The sequence below is a fragment of the Haemaphysalis longicornis genome, unplaced genomic scaffold (assembly GCF_048455015.1).
Source record: "Haemaphysalis longicornis isolate Haplotype H1 unplaced genomic scaffold, Haemaphysalis longicornis Haplotype H1 scaffold_5, whole genome shotgun sequence".
Classification (NCBI taxonomy): domain Eukaryota; kingdom Metazoa; phylum Arthropoda; class Arachnida; order Ixodida; family Ixodidae; genus Haemaphysalis; species Haemaphysalis longicornis.
This window is the reverse complement of record NW_027526385.1, coordinates 25,009,524-25,022,129: the sequence shown is the minus strand read 5'-3', so window position 1 is coordinate 25,022,129 and position 12,606 is coordinate 25,009,524. Positions and strand designations below refer to the sequence as shown.

At 48.3% G+C, this 12,606-nt stretch overlaps 1 long non-coding RNA gene across 1 annotated transcript; it reads left to right on the top strand.

The window, feature by feature from the left end:
• Positions 1–308: 308 nt before the first annotated feature.
• Positions 309–11,951, top strand: LOC144137961 (uncharacterized). Its single transcript, XR_013315776.1, has 2 exons — positions 309–1,844; positions 11,401–11,951. It is a non-coding gene; the product is annotated as an uncharacterized LOC144137961 (long non-coding RNA).
• The last annotated feature ends 655 nt before the right edge of the window (positions 11,952–12,606 follow it).

The following is a 12,606-nucleotide window of genomic DNA, read 5'->3' as shown; positions in this document are numbered from 1 at the left end:
TTATTAACAAATATAAGAAGCAGCGAAGGTGCTATGACGCTACCTTGAGGTACTTCGGAAGTTTGTGCTGCTATTGAGGACGCTTCATTGTTTATCTCCACGTACTGTGCCCTATCTTAGTGGTAACCTTTAATCCAGCCAATATCCGAGCAATTTCGTATAGCTGATTGTAATTCTTTCATTATTGTTTGTGTGAGACACGATCGAAATCTTTTGAGAAGTCTCATAAAATGAGGTCTGCCTGTTTTGGTTATCAATGGAAGTCGTGTATAAGTTAAGCAAGCTGAGTTACCGTCAATAGCCATATACGAAAATCATGTTGGGACGACGACATAAAGCGTTTCCGTTCGAGGTGAGTAGTCAAGTGTTTAAGAATTATGTGTTCCAAAATATTGCATACCGTTCATGTTAGAAAAATGGCTCTGAAGTTTGGGTCATCAATATTTTTTTTTCAGATTTAGGTATTGGGATTATTTTGGCCTTCTTCCATTCCCTTGGAACAGCACATGTCAGGAGAGATTTGCTGAAAATAACGCATACATACTTTGCTATCCACTCAGCATACCTTCTTAGAAACTGGTTTGGTATCTTGTCAGGGCCAGAGCTTTTTCTTACATCACGGTTCAGCAAAAGGTTCAGTACGACTGCTTCAGTTACAGTGACTGGTTCAAGTTGGTTTTCATCGCATGATTCAACGTGACGTAGTTTACCATCAGCGATAGTGGAAACAAATGTAAAGAATGTATTCAAGGTTTCAGCTGTTACGCGGTTTGGTCCTGTGGATGGTTTGGCGGCAAGTTTTGTAGGATTAAGGTAGCCCCAAAGTTTACTGAGTCTGTTTTTAATAAAGCACGGAAGGACGTTTTTGAAATAGTGACATTTGGCCCTCTTGATCTTCGATTTGATGTCAGCAATGGCAGTACAAAGACCACTTCTAGAAATATTGGGTTTGTTCAGTTCGGTTCCTATTCGACACCCTGAAATAAACGGCCTTCGCATTAGTGCTCGCCTTGAGGGGGCAGCCATCTCGCAATTCCGTGCGTGAACGCAAGCTGCTGCGACGGTCTTCTCAGCAAGCCCGGCTAAGGATGTGGACCGTCGCGGGAAGTGTGAACTTATCTGGCGCTTTTATCTCCAACCGCGCTGAGAACGCTTATAGCAGTGTATCCGAAAGGGCGGAGGTGGCGTCATGCGCAAGCCATATGATTGTTCAGACATTTTGCGGACGAATTCCTCCTATCTAGCAAACATTTGCGATTTTTAGCTGGCCGTTTTTTTACGGTCCGATCCACTGCGATAGCAAGCGGGAGCGCGACTGCGCATGCGTGGCGGGCTTGGCAACGAACAGCATTGGCTCCGGTTGCGCTGAGCTTGGCGCCTATGCCGCAGCGCAGCATCGAAAAAGGGTAGCCATCGGAATACGTCGCGTCGCTTATCTTAAAACGCGAGCAATTCACTTCGGCAGCAGGCGTCGACAGACCGGTTCGTCGTCGTACTCTCCTAGGCTTGCTACGAGCAGAGTTTCAGCTCATGCTCTCCGTCTCTGCACGCCATTGAACATGGCTCATGCCAGGCAAGAGTTCGCGCTAGTCGGATATTCAAACGACCTCGATAAGAAGCCCCTCAAGTTCGTGGAGCCCATTCCTCCGTCCAGGATCTGCAGTGCGTGTGGCAACATTCTGAGATTGATGTATTGCCTCCTGTGTGGACACACCTTATGTGAACCGTGCTACGAGAACTGCGCGACCCCCTCTGAGTGTGTCTGTCCACTGGATGGTGAGGTTTCTGCACCAGCTGATGTCATCAGTAGGAAGTATCCAGCCGAGAACCTGCTCCGACGAAAGGTGAGGCGTGGGGGGCGGATTTACGACATGGTTCCGATGAGATAGGCGCTTCTCAGTGACTAAACCAAACAAAGTTTTTTAGTTGCAACTGTGCGTCTCTTGGGAGTGTCACAAGCGAACTTATGGGCATCTACGACGCCTATATTCTAGTCATTTTCACTGTTTTTCCTGATTGAATTGATGCTGTCTTCGAACGTGCTGATGTGAAGCAGCTGGCGCGTATCTGCGGCTATTCCGAGAAATTGGGAAAGGATAAGGCGTTTACACATGGCCTATGATTATGCTCACTTTTTTTTACTGCTGTTGTGAATAACGCTAACTTTAACGCCGCACACAAAATTTGCGTTTTTTGTACATTAGTGTAAACAGGCCTTCTGTCTTACGCTAATAATTATTCTCTGAAGAACTCACGTTTTCCTCAGGGGGGTTGTCACTCGTCGACATATCAGCTGCTCGATCTCAAGGACATCAGGACAGGGAGCGAACTCGATGCGGAGGGGAGGGTATTTGTGCGTACAGGCGTCCTTTTATTCAGTAGCAGTCGGCTTATCATATCGGTGATGCGTTCATGTGTCATCGCGACATAAAGTAGAGAAATCGCCAGGAAGAAGCACCGAACCCGCCTCGGTGAGGTTTTTTGCTGCTGTGAGCAAGGACGCCGGTTCGTCCCCGGTCTCCGCGGCGCCTTTTCCTAGGTACGCGCAAATCGGAAACGTCCGTAGGTAGAGATTTTAGCGCACGAATATCCCCCAGGTGGCTGAAATCAATTAGGAGGCCTCCACTTCGGCGCGGCTCACAGCGATACTTGATGTAGTACACCCGGCGTCAAAATAAGCCGGGGCACGCGAGCGCGTGGCAAAATGCATCGCCGCGACATCTGACGTTGCACTTCTGGTGTCGAGACACCGATGTGCGCGTACGCGTCCAACCACGCTCGCTAGCTTGTCTTTTCCTTCGCTTCAAACGGCAACGCTGGTCACATTCAACGCTTGGCGCCAGGGGTCACCTTCTTTGCTCAACCCGTCTTCCTCGCACACGATTCAGCGGCCGAGGGAGAGGGTGAACGTGCGTTGCTCGTTCTGCCCTGCTCTGACAGATAACTAATATTGACCGTCTCGCGCTGACAGAATTCTTCCCCACATATGCTCTCCCATTTCGGCATTTCTAACAGCGGCGCTGTTCTTGGGCTGGGCTTGACTACAGCCTGCTTTGTGTCGTTTTACGCTAACTCTGGAGTTCCCAGCAATGCGTTCGTGTTTACAGGTAAAGCCGACTTTATGAAGATCGGCGGAAGCTTGGGTTTTGTAAGATGGCTTTCTGACATAGCTTGGCGCGCAGCGAAGCACGGAAATCTACGGAGGTAGTGTGATTAAAGAAAACGGCTTTAACTCATGTTTAATGGGAACTGAAAGCGCAAATGAGACACAAAGAAAGGAGACCACGAGACGAGGCAACAGGAGTGCTCGTTCTGTTGTTTCCTTTCTTTGTGTGTGTCTCATTTGCGCCTTCAGTTCCCTTTATGCATCACGAACAGGCCCAAACCATGACCCTTTTTAACTCGTGTTATTAAATGTATCCAAAAACCAATTCTATTAAAATTTGCTGATAAGTCGACTATAGCGCTATGCTGAGTTTTGTTCACTTGTCGTAATTAGGTAGTGAAGTTGTCAACGATGGAGAATTAGCTTGTTGTCATGATAACGAAATCTAAGGAGAGAGATTGCCATGTATTGGAGAAAATGGTTGTAACTGCGGCTCCGCGCTTGTTCCGTAGATATCAATCACAATCGTTGGAACGAGTTTTGATATTTTTTCGTAAAACTTGCAGTTGGTTGTGAACTGAGAATGACCACACCAAAACAGAATACTAACTGAAGAGAGGAGTAATTTATTTTATGAAAGTGTGATGAGACTTCACCTTGCGCACGTTCTGAAACAATTAAACGAGGGAAAACGGAAGAACAGACCGGCCTGGTCGTGGGTTTTACAAAAAATAACCAAAATGACAGCCGGTATTCTACACCAGCTAAAAATCAAAGCACCGCTCAAGGCAAGCAATAAAAAAATCATCCGTGAGGTGCGCTGCTCTGCTCATTCCCATTACCCAACTTCAGTAGTGGGTGAAGTAGCTGCCTGCGGAAATGATGTCGCTCATCCTTCTTGGCATCGACTCGTAAAGCGAAACCACAAACTCGTGGTTTGCGCGAAGGCTGTCCCATTCCTCCCGAATGGCGGTCCAGAGCGCGTCCGCTGTGCCTGCTGACAAGTGGCGTTTGGAGAGGTGCGACTTCATGACCCCCTACACATTCTCGATGGGATTTGCAACCGCACCGTTCGGAGGCCACTGCAGAGTGTGTACGCCCAGATCCTCCAGCAGGACGGTCGCCTGACGTGCCATGTGCACGGGGCCTTTGTCCTGCTGAAAGATAAAGTATCCGTCGGGGAAACGCCGATCGAGCACGCAGGGGATCATGGTGTCTTGCAGTCGCGCACTGTAGCAGGACGCCGTGAATCTCCCTTCAATGCGGACAAGAGGTCCTAGCCCCTCCCGGCTCATGGCTCCCCACACAGAAACTGCGCAGCGGCCGCTTGAAAGGACACTGTGGATATAGTCCGGGTTTTACCTGAATATTTAGAAGATACCGCATTTATACCTAAAAACATAAGAAAATGTAGCGGACCATGATAAAGGTTACGACACGCGTTGTGTATTATTTCATGCAGACAGCCTGAAAAGCACGCATTAGATATGATGCTAACAAGAAAATATTCCAAATTACCTTGCACCTCGAGTACTTAGATATAAACTGGCATTACCAAAAAGCCTTCACGGAAAGGATTTCTGAAATTTTTTTGGAACAGTTATTCCACGAGAGCTTTCCCCATTTCTGAACAAGTGAACGATACTGACATGAGAAAGTGAGAGGAGCCGTTACCTCGAATTCAAGGGCCTCCATACCCGCCGCTGCTGGTCCCAGCGAGGAGAAAAGGTGGATTCGTCCGAAAAAATGACGGCGCCCCATTCTTCTTGGCTCCAATGCTGGTGTTCCTGTGCAAATTGCAGCCGCTGCTGGCATTGTCGCCCAGTCAGGAACGGCATTTTCGCAGCCACACAGTTCGAAAGCCCGGCTTCCTTCAAACGCCGGGGTATTGTCGGAGTCGACACTTCCGAAGACAACTCGTCACGGATTTCCCTCGCATTCAGAAAGGGGTCTGCGACAACTGCCGCAACAATGAGTTCGTCCTCGACGTGTTGCGTGACCCTTGGTCGGCCAGGCCTCTGGGCATCCGCAATCCTTCCTTCGTCGCGAAAGGCACGAATTATCCTCCTCACCGCGGTCTTCGATCGGCCCGTCCGTTGGCATATGACTCGCTGCGGCAGCCCCTCCAGGAAAAGTCTCGTTATTAGCTTGCGATCTTCCACGGGAACACGTGGTGTCATTTTGGTATACTGAGCACCCTTGTTCTGCCCACTAAACTGAAATACGTTTTGCGGGGAAGCAGCGGCCAATCGTAAGCTAGACCGCATGACAAGAAATAGCGTCACTGCTGCATCCGTGCCGCACATTTGAAAACAACATGCTCACTATGCAGATAAATGCTCATGTTATCGGGTACCTTTAGCGCCAGTCTTTAGTAGTTTTTGTTATTTTTTCTTCAGGGATTTACAGGGCGCTAGACCTGATGTGTTGCCGCGAAAGAACGATCTTGTCAGCCGGTTGGCTAAAATGTAAAATCTGGTCTCGAAATTTCAGAGCAGATGTCTCGAGTCTAGATGGCATAATAATTATGTCGCGTTTTGCGTGGTATACGGGAGGTAACATGGCCACGGGGTCGAAGATATCGCCAGTGCAACGTAAAAAATTACCCGAGTATTCACCCGCTTCAGAGCATATGTGTTCGAAAGACGACTGCAGCCAAAACGCCCGTGTGTTCGGAGGTTGCGGCGCACGTTCAAGATACCCAGGTGGTCAAAATTACTCCGAAGCCCTCCACTATTGCTCGCCCCATCGCCTGTGTTGCGTCGGCGGGTTAAAACCAACAATTGGAGCTAATCAAGCTGTTTTTACGGCTTTTTTCCCGGCTCCCTTTGCGCGAAAATGATTTGTTTGTTGTTTTTCGTGCAAGAATAAAAATCAAATCAAATCAAATCAATCAATCAAAGACCACTACCTCCTGCAACACCTGCAATTTAACGCTATCTCCTCTCCGCCCCTAGCGCCTGCCAGGTTCTCCTTCCCTTTCACTTCTCCTTTACTCAATGCAACGAACGTTCCCTCACCTAAATTAAGTTTTTCCCCGCTCGCAGGTAGCACTCACAATTTGTTGGGAGTGCGCGAGCATTTTTTTTTATTTTTTCAGCGCAGATCATAGTTTTAGTTTTAATTCTTGCTACTGTCTCAGATTTCCGAAACATCATTTGACGCGTTGATTTTTATTCGATGTCGTAAACACTAGCCCAGCGTCTACACTAGCCACTAAAAAAGACTCTCGCATTATCGTTGTGTTATGAACCTGTATGAGCCATGGGAGAAGCTGAAGTATGCAACGGTTTTTGTATTTTTTTTTACCTTTAAGAATTTTTTCAACTGTTCTTGGCAGTGTCGTTAAATTTATTGACACGCAGACAGACCAACATTTTTGCTTTTACATAGCGAAAAAAAAAGAATTCAGCATTTAAATCAAAGATAGCAGTCCCGTTGTAATGAATCCTTTGTCAGAGCAGGGCAGAGCGAGCAACGCACGTTCACCCTCTCCCTCGGCCGCTGAATCGTGTGCGAGGAAGACGGGTTGAGCAAAGAAGGTGACCCCTGGCGCCAAGCGCTGAATGTGACCAGCGTTGCCGTTTGAAGCGAAGGAAAAGACAGGCTAGCGAGCGTGGTTGGACGCGCACGCGCACATCGGTGTCTCGACACCAGAAGTGCAACGTCAGATGTCGCGGCGATGAATTTTGCCACGCGCTCGCGTGCCCCGGCCTATTTTGACGCCGAGTGTACGCTGTGAGGTTGGGCTTGGTACGTCCGCACGGTGACGTGGTCAGCAGAAATGGGGTACTTAATTGAAAGGAGCCATGCGGAAAAAATACAAGTTTGTTTATTCCGAAGGATTCAGTGTTTTATAGGGCCCTAAGCGCTTGTTTGGCTGCAAACGATGCTTTATTCACAGAGAAATTAATTATGTTAAGTCAAAATATCAATTCTCCCGCTAAATCGTGCGCTTTCGTGGCGTCGACAATGATATATTGAGAGCATGCAGGTCTTTAAAACTAAGTATAACATGCAGACCAAAGCTGCTACCTTCTCACACACGCCAGTTTGATCATGGCCTTCGAGATCCCCCCGCGCGTGTTTGGCAAAACAAGCGCGGGGTGATCTCAGAGGCCATGGTTTGATTATCTTGTTTATCGCCCACTTTCAGAGATGACGCTCCAATGCTGCTGAAGTGTCAGTGTTCGCACTTTGCTTCTGATCGGACTTTTACACCTGCCGTATTTTTGTTACGGTTCATACTAATCGTTTCCTAAAACTTATGCTATGACTCGACAAACAAGGTACACGTAAGCGACCCTGCACTGGTGTCGGTTGGCCAGCGTTGTTTCAGACAAGTCCAGCGCGTCCGACAGCTGTGTTACCGGTGTCAGCGTGCAACGTGCCGCGCTAACTGCTTCTGTGTTTACGTGTTCGTTGGTAACTTTAATTGTACACCCCGCAATTCTGACTGCCATAAAAAATGTTCCCTACATTTAAGCGCAAATAGCTCTTTCGGTAAGCTTATAAGCCCTGCCTAATTTGCGTTTGTTTTTGCCGGCCTCAGCCAAGCGCACAGCAGGGCTGATGACATCGTAGGCTCTGTTGGGGGAAATGAGCTAGCGGGTCGCATGGCCATTCACCTTGTTCCTAATTATGTAGCCTATTTAAGCAAAATTTAAGTTAAAAGTTGTGCCAGCATACTTTTAACGCGGCAGTCTTTCGAATCAACCAAACCTGTGTTTTGTCTGCAGGTCCGTTTTAAGCGAAGCTTGAGCTTCCACTTTCACTGAATAGCTTACATGGCAATGTTGAATAGTGTTAGCTATAAAAGTGAGCCTTGATCAGGGCACTCTGGCATTCTAATTTGCAGTGCTGGTCGCCTGGCATAAGCGGTTTGATAGGTGCGGCCTCACAAGACGGCTGCTAAGATGCTATAAGGCCTCGCGCATATCTGGAGCTCTTGGGTGTTTGCTAAAACCATCCTAGGCGGAACGAAGTTTAACGCCTTTCTACTCCCAAAACAAAAACGTGCACGAGGCTAGTTAGGATGCTTGTCCAACACATATAGCGTAGCCAGTCAAGATTGTAAGTAAAGCTGTGTCGGTTCCGGCGGCTCGCGTTCTTGCAGACACCAAGTTTGCCATGCTCTCCATGATTTTAGGCAAGCACGATACCAAGGCGATTGGACGAAGGTTGGGTAGAGATTGGTTTAATCATGGATTTCACGATCGAGAATTTTCATATTACTGGTAGCTCGCCACGGTCTCAGATGGATTCAATTTCATCAAAAAAGAAAACTTGCTTGCGTTTATTCATAAGGTTTCACAGATGCACGACACATTGTTCGTCAGCACTTGTCCTGCTGCGAGTGTTAGCTCGTACTAGGGCATGCAGCAACTCAGTTTTATCCCAAGGACTTCGCAAGCCTCCTTATCGGTCGAAGCATCGTGCCGATTGTGGCTTAATATGGAACTTAATATAATACATGGATGAAAGAAAGCTGTTATTTCCTTAACATATGAGGGAGAAAGGGAGCGCGGGCAACGGCGACTACTCGACACAGCTACCGGGAAGAGTTTTTATTTCACGCCAGGTTCGCACGAGAAACATAATTACTACTGTACCTGTATATACCTCCTCTAGGGGAGCACAGTTGTGCGTCCGTACGCCATCTTTAGTCCGAACGTCGTGCGGTAAGACCACCCGTAACACGTGTAGGAGCCGCTGCCAGGCCAGTGGCTGCGGCGGCGAGTGGCAGCGGCGCAGGGGTGTGCCAGTACTGCAGCTTCCGGGCGCCAAGCCTATATGGACAGTCGGGTGCTGCTCATCTGAGTGGCTCCCGCGGCGGCCGCCACCGCAACCGCCACCGCTCACTTGAGCCGAACTGACGGGAAACGGGGTCTTGTGCGCAGGGCTGAAAGCAGGCGTTCCTGCCGTGAGGTGGAAGCCGCGGCATGTGGAAATCAGACGCTCGAGTCTGGCGCTGCACAATGTGCAACTCTAACAATATGAGATGGCTGTGATCGCCTAACGAGGAGAGCTGAAAGCGGCCGCCAGAATAGCGCTAGCCCGGCCGCCGCGCTTGCATGGTATTCGAAAGGGCGCTTCTCGCTTCAGAAGAGGCGTCGCTCGCAACCGGCTTAATGGGATCCGGGTGTCCGGGGTCGGCGAGCTCACCGGCTGTTCGATCATATAAAAGCATTTCTCGTTCCGTCGGTGACAAACAATAAAATTCCAAGCCAGCTTCATCTGCCAGAGAAACGTTCTCGGGAGCCGTCCATGGCTTAGCGAAGTCAAAGCTGCTGTCGCCAGCACGAGAGCGCCTATCGCGAACAGTTAACGCTCTAGACTAAACCAGTGCCTCGCTCCCACTTTGTGACACAGTAACGACGTTCCTAAAAAATGAAAGGAAAGCGGGAGAGAGGAATGTCAGCTTTATTTACTTATTTCTCCGCAAAAAATTAAAGCCGTTCCAGTCAACGGGAAAGCTGTTGCAAGTGCAGTGATTGGCCTTATTGGACTGTGGCGCTCTTTTCCGCTTACTGCTACCACCAACAACACTCATCGCCTCCCTGTCTCACTGCGCTCTCGATGAATTGAGCAGGGGTTTGTCCAATAGACTTCAAATTTCCCGTTTTTGGCAGTGCCAGCTCGCCCCCTGCGAAACAGCGCGAGCGGAATCTTCCCCGTGCCGGCCCCTTCCTGCGCATTTTGCAGCACGTCGTTTTTGGCGACCACTTGCTTCGCTTACTACGTTGAAAAACAATCCAACGGGTGTTCCTAACTAAATGGACGCGAGAGCTGCCGGTTATATGAAAAGATTTCGCCTCAAATGTACCCGCACTTTTCTTTGCGCTAAACAACGAGGCGATGCATGAAAAGAGCCAGCGGTTCCGACGTTTCCCACGGTTATGACATTTTAGACCGCTTGTTTTTTGAAGCCTCTGTTTGGGTCCATTACGCCGAAAAGCCGTAGGGCTCTACTTGGTTCCGTTATCTCGCTGTGACGCCCGATTCCGGCAGTGGCTAGACCTTGTGACAGTGAACAAGCTACGACGACAAGGCGGGATCCCAAAGGGCTCTGCACTTAATTAGCCGTCGTCGCTCGCTCAAAAAAAGCCGAGAAAGCTGTGAAACGTATGATCATTCAGTTAAAGCAAAATCTAATGCAGCCTTTAGTGTCCCTTTAAGTGTACGCGCCGAAGAATGCGTAGTTGCGTGCGGGTTAGAGATTGGTCTCGAACAAAAAAATGTGGAAGAGATGCTCTGATGATCTAGTCGTCATCGTCATCGTCGTCGTCGTAGTCATCGTCGTCATAATCAGTCAAAGCAGAGAGCCCAAAATATGCATGTTCTCATGGTGAAGCTTTACTTATTGTATGTAGATGGGAGTAGTGTTGCATTGCTTGGCGTAGTCTTGGCGTTCGCAGGATCAATGCAGACAGCCTGAAGTATAAACGTTCGTTCACTCTGACCACCTCGAACGCAGTCTGCTTCTTGCTCCGAGGAACAGAGGGATAACAGAAACGAGTGTCAGGAGTGAGATTGTATGTGGAAAGTTTGCAGACTTCGTGGATTTTACATGGGCAACACCCGCTTCCCAAAGATTACGAGACACGGTGCGTCACCACACGCGAAGGCTTTGCTTCAGTTTCGATTTTCTTAAAATGTTTTGGCTGTCTGTACAAGCAGAGCCAAAAGGTGGATTTGGGTAAACCCCAGAAAACACCGCGCCTACACATTGGTACCAGATTTGTGTATGTACATGCCACAGCCGGCGACAAAAGCATACATTTTAGGAAAAACGGCTAGCTAGCAGGAGGGGGAAGTCGGAAACTGCATTTCAGCCACAACTTACGCATGCACTTTTTACACTGCCCTCCATGCGCCAGCACATCCTTTAAGGAATTGCATACACTGTTGGGGCTTGATGAACAATATAGACTTGAAGCCACGATTTAGACGTAGCTTTGAAAGGAAAGTTTTCTTCTTGACTTCCAATCTGTGCGACAACATTAAAAGCCAGTGACCACAAGCTTTCAGGGAGACGGCGCCCATAGAATAAACTCAGGCCGCGGCTCCCTCCGGCTCTTTCTGTCCGGCATTCAGTCTTTGCGGAAAAATTCACACGAAAACGGCAAAGAGTAATGCCACCCTAAATAGTTCAATGCTTAACAAACAAGGTATCCTTGGTCGTCAAACAAAACCAAAATGGGATACGACACGCGTAGTGTTTCCGTGATTTGGATGAAACTTAATGTTGTTTCAATGTTTTCTCGCTGCTTCCTTTTCTATCCCTCGTGTAGGTGCACTGCTGGAACGAAGCCAACGGCTGCCTTGTCGTCCTCCCAGCTTCGCAGATCACCGAGCACGTTCGCCAGGATTGCCAGTACCACGTGACCCGCTGCCCCACGTGCTCGGTGGCGGTACTGACCCGTGACGTGTGTGCACATCTGAAATCTCGATGTACAGCATTTCTATTTGATGATACGCCTGAACCACAACAGAGGGCTAATGCCAACGAACAGGCACATTTGGAAATGTTTGAGAAGGTTGAACAGAGAGTACGCGAACTGGATGCCAAGCTCGCTCAACTGTCACTGAAGATTGACTCTGTGAGTGACAAACTTATTGAAATCTGCCACAACGATGATCATTTGAAGGAAGCACTAACAGAGCAGTTTGGGACAGCCTCAGTTCGAATACTGGATCGTTTGGATCAGAACGAAGCGGAGATAAAAGCATCAGTAGAGCAGGGAAAAATCATAGAACAGCGAGTAGGTGAACTAGATGCTAAGATTGCTCAATTAACTGTGGATACTGGCTCTCTGAGTGAGAAACTCATTGAAATGCGCCACAGCATTATTAATGTGAAGGAAGCACTAACAGAACAGTTTGGATCAGGCCTAGATCACAAATTATCTAAAATGAAAGCCTTTTACACTGAAAAAATTGAATCTTTGAAAACCAGCGTAACCTCAGCAGTGGCACCGGTTGCAAGTGATCCAAAAACGCATGAGATGGATGTTATGGGTTATGGGGAGCTCAAAGCAAAGGCAATGAAAGATGGTGAGAGTGTTAGATGGAGCGACAAAGTATACCTACGGCGTTACCTAATCTCTTGGGGAATTTATTTCGTAAAGGAGGGTCACAGGGTGAATGCATTTCTGGCCTTTCAGCTGCACGAGGGTAGAGAGGACGACTTTATTTACTGGCCATTTAGCAACGAAATGAAGCTCATTTTCATCCACCCCGCGACGGGACAAGAACTCCATTGTAAAGGGCAGGCACTTCCGGGTGAAGATTACAGGAAGTATTGTTGTAGACCAGTAGGCAGGAGCAATACTCCGGGAGTCTTTGTTCATACCAAGATTGACTCAACAGTTCTGGAACGTGATGGCTACGTTAAGAAAGATCAACTCTTGCTAAGGGTCGAGGTGCTCCCGTGGTTGATTTGAAACAGCAATAGTTCCTTATAAGAATATAAGGGACACAGAACAACTCGCGCATAC